Genomic DNA, 4,082 nt, shown 5'->3' with positions numbered 1-4,082 from the left:
TATTAGACAACATCTGCTTCTAGCCTGTATGTATCCTATGTCAACAACACAAAACAAATGTCATTGGCTAAAAACATCAAAGATGTTCTGAGTTATGCTTAGGGTTTAAAGCCTATCCTACTTGACTAAAAGAAATGTGAACACAAAGTTACCACAGTGGTCAGCTCCACAGCCCCAGTGGTTATAAGCCAGTGCTGTCACCTGCATCTCAGTCAGTGATGCCAGCTGCAGAACCAGGGTTCTCTATGCGTCGTTGGCAATTTGTGACTTTAATTGCTACTGTATTTTCAGATACTTGTGTTTTTTTAATATTTTTATTTCAGAGAGGAAGAGAGAGAGAGACATCAATTATGAGAGAGAATCATTGATTGGCTGCCTCCTGCACACCCCACACTGGGGATTGAGCCTGCAACCTGGGCATGTGCCCTGACGGGGAATCAAACCGTGACCTCCTGTTTCATAGGTGGATGCTCAACCACTGAGCCACGCTGACTGGGCCAGATACTTGTTCTTAATGGATAGAGGGAGACAGAGTTGCTAAGGGTATGCAACTATACAATAAATTTCGGAGTGTCATTTATAATGTGTATAGCTCTCTCATGAAATTGTATACTCCATCAGCTCTAAAGATACATTCTTTCCCCTTTTGTTATCCTTTATATTATAAAGTATAAAATGAGCATTATTTACTGTCATCTCAGCCAGTGATTAAGAAAAGGCAAATGAAGTATAAAGAGCAGTGGTTTGGGTTCTGTCTTTAGCCCCACCATACTAATTGTGAGATCTTGAAAGTCACATCATCGCTGAAACTTCATCTATGAAAAGTAGGAAAACAGATGGTTCTTGGCTGGAACAAATGAACAGTGTGAAAGCTATTAGCCACCATAACCTGGTTATCAGAGTACATGCAGGTGTTTAGATGGTGGGTGGGGAGATTTGGGCCTCAGTTGGGCAACCCAGGAGCTGGACTGTGAGCCTCAAAGTGTGCTGTTCTCCCAGGCTCTTTCCAACCTTGCAGTGGAATTAATAACGAAATTCTTGGCCTTATAAGAATTAGATGATCAATTCTGATCTGAAAGCAAATGCCACCTCATCAGAGAGGTCTTTGAGCTCCATTGAGTTAAACAGACATGGAGAATGGGATCTACCTGCTTTTACTATCTCATATCCTAACAGACCTCCTAAATTAAGGCCTATTCATAGTCTCAGTCCTTTCATACAGAACAACTCAAAATAACTTTCCCAAGGACATAGGAGTCACTGATGAAGTACAAACTAGAACCCACATCTCCAAACTCCTTCAGTACTCTCATCAATACACAAGTTGCTAATTGTCCACTGGAAAATATCTCTATGTAGGTACCTTTGATGATCAGGGAATTTTGAGCCTGCTGGGAAATTATTAGCTCAGAACAGGAGGCCTGGTTGTTGATTAAACAGAGCTGCCACCGGTTAGTGTTAGGGGACAGAAGTGAAGCAACAACCAGTGAATAGAGAATGTGCCGGGAGGCCCTGTTAACTCCACAGGTAGGTAAGCATGCTCAGTACACAGGGGACTTCAGAAGATAAACGGCACCTTTTTTTTCTGGAGATTTAAAAAATAATGACATTCCATTGTTGCAGGGAGACTGCAATTTATTTGCTATTCAGAGGCAAACAAGATGGAGAGATTTTTGTTCAACCATCCTAGTGATGAACCCTACAACAAGGTATTCCCTTATTACATTTTTTTGTGTTAGTGTCTTTTATTGGTTTAATAAAATTCCACTTTTCCTTCAACTTATAGCTCTTCCTGGACACTTTAGAGCGTAATTATTGGATATCTTAACATCCTCTGGTCACTTTGGCTGGGTTATTTTTATTAAGATCTTTGTCATCTCCCAACTCCTAGGTCTGTGATCTCCTGATCCTCAAACCCATAAATCAACCAGAAGTCTTTACAACCCACTGTGAGCACTGTTTTAACTCACCGACTCCCAGATGAGAAGAGAGCTTATATGTAACTTGGGCCACCTTATTTCTTGGCACATGTCCCCTCCATAATGTGTGCCAAGTGGCAGTCTAGTTTGTCTATCCCACATCTGATGTGGAACTTACTGTTTCCTGAGGCATTCATCCCATATCCGGGCGTTTGGATATTCTCTAGGTACAACTCAATCTCATCTCTTCCAATTGTGGTAACTAGTGAATACAATTTCTAATGCCATCCTTTGTGGTTTGGCTGAAGAATCACAAAAATACGTCTATTGGCATTGTTACCAAGGTCTACCAAAGTGGCCAAGTGTGTCTGCTTGTTTAAGCAAGGAGAGGAATTCATGCTAAAGTTCATTTGTAAAGCAAGAGAGTTTGGCATTACTCAGAGTGACTGACAAAGGATCTTGTGGTCTGGATGGAAGGTGAGGACAGAGGAGCTTCTGTGTCCGGGTGGTTTTGAGGTTTTATATATAAAGGCAAGATAACACTTCCTGTGTCAAGACCTCTTTTCTAACAATACTCAAGTCTTAGAAAGGATATCTTCATTCAAAACAGAAATTGTGTCTTCTCAGAGTGAGGATTTTGTGCTTTGTTTTTCATACCTTTGACTCCAGCCAAGCCACCCCAGAAGCCTATGTATAAATACATAAAATACTAAGTCTTTAAGAGAAATTATAGCTTAGCACAGTCTTCGGTGTCAGAGGGCTGAACTTAGTAGAACTCAAACCTTCAGAGGCAGTTGTCTGCTTCCTGCATCTTGAAACAATGAGTGGAGACAGAGGACTCAGTCTCCACTTCTGAGATAATGCCTCCTTCAAATCAGTGGGCTTTTCTTTCTTATCATTTGAAGGTGTTCATAAATAGTGAAAAGACCAAAAGGGTGTCAAGCAAGTGAATGAGGCCTGCGAGGGTGGCTAAAGCCTTGCTACCTGGAAAACTTCAACTCAGCAGTCCTTTGGGTTTGGTTTTGTTATGTTTGTTTCTTGCTTTCTCAAACTCGTAAGTTGTCATTTTGTTCACGGGCCACACACTCTCTCAGAATAGTGTCTCTGGGGTTCCTCAAGCCGATTTCATATAATTAGTCATTAACCAAAGCAGAGCCATTTGGGTGATTCCTTTATCGTGAGACTGAAAGACAGGGTCACCCAAACCTGTTTGAACAGGAGCTATACTTTCTTGGCAAAAGTGAGCTAAAAAGCAGTGATTGTTGTCAAGCAGCGAGGGGAAGATTAGAGATAAGCAGCTTCCTGAGATAGGCTATGAGCACATCTGGCACAAGGGGAATGGAGAAATACTTAAGGGATTAGGTCAGTGATTTTCAACCTGTGTGTCGCAAGAAATTTCTAAAATGTGCAATACTCAACTCGTTAGTCAGAGACACTGACCTCTATTCCCTTCAGCTTGCCAAATTAAAAAATGACAACAGCCAACACAACAATAGCTGTCTGGTGTGAATGTTGTGTCTTGAACCATAAATATATAGGTCATATAATAGAATTGCATCTTGTTGGTTATGTTGCATAATAAGTTTGCATCTGATTGGTTAATTCTTGGTACCAGAAATCTTTATATACAAGTATAGACACCTGATTTTTTAAAAAGTCATTTTGGAGCAATAAGGGTAAATAATTAGTATTATTATCCTATATAATAAAAGGCTAATATGCAAATTGTCCCCTCGACCTGGAGTTCAACCAGGAGTTCAACCAGGGGGTGGGGCTGCCTGGTGGCCTCTCCCCCTGCCAGCCCTGCACTCAATTGGCCCACCACATGCCCATGGCCCCTCCCCACAGCTGGCCTGGCCCAACTGTCCCCGATCGGGGCAGGCCGGCTGGACCCCACCCGTACATGAATTAGATAATAAAATCTCTAGTTATTTTTATAAATCAAAATCATATCTATTTTTTCAGATCGTCAAAAATATATTTTTGGTGTGCTGCAGAATTTTAATAATTAGTTTATGTGTGCTGTGAGATGAAAAAAGTTAAAAATTGCTGCTTTAGGTCATTAGGATTGTGGACCTAAGGGAATTAATGGAGCTTGGACTAGAACTGTCCTGCCTATCTGAGGGCTTTAAGACAGTAATTATCCTTCTCTCTCTCTCTCTC

This window comes from Myotis brandtii, unplaced genomic scaffold (genome assembly GCF_000412655.1).
Source record: "Myotis brandtii unplaced genomic scaffold, ASM41265v1 scaffold50, whole genome shotgun sequence".
Lineage (NCBI taxonomy): Eukaryota > Metazoa > Chordata > Mammalia > Chiroptera > Vespertilionidae > Myotis > Myotis brandtii.
Note: the sequence above shows the minus strand (reverse complement) of the source record.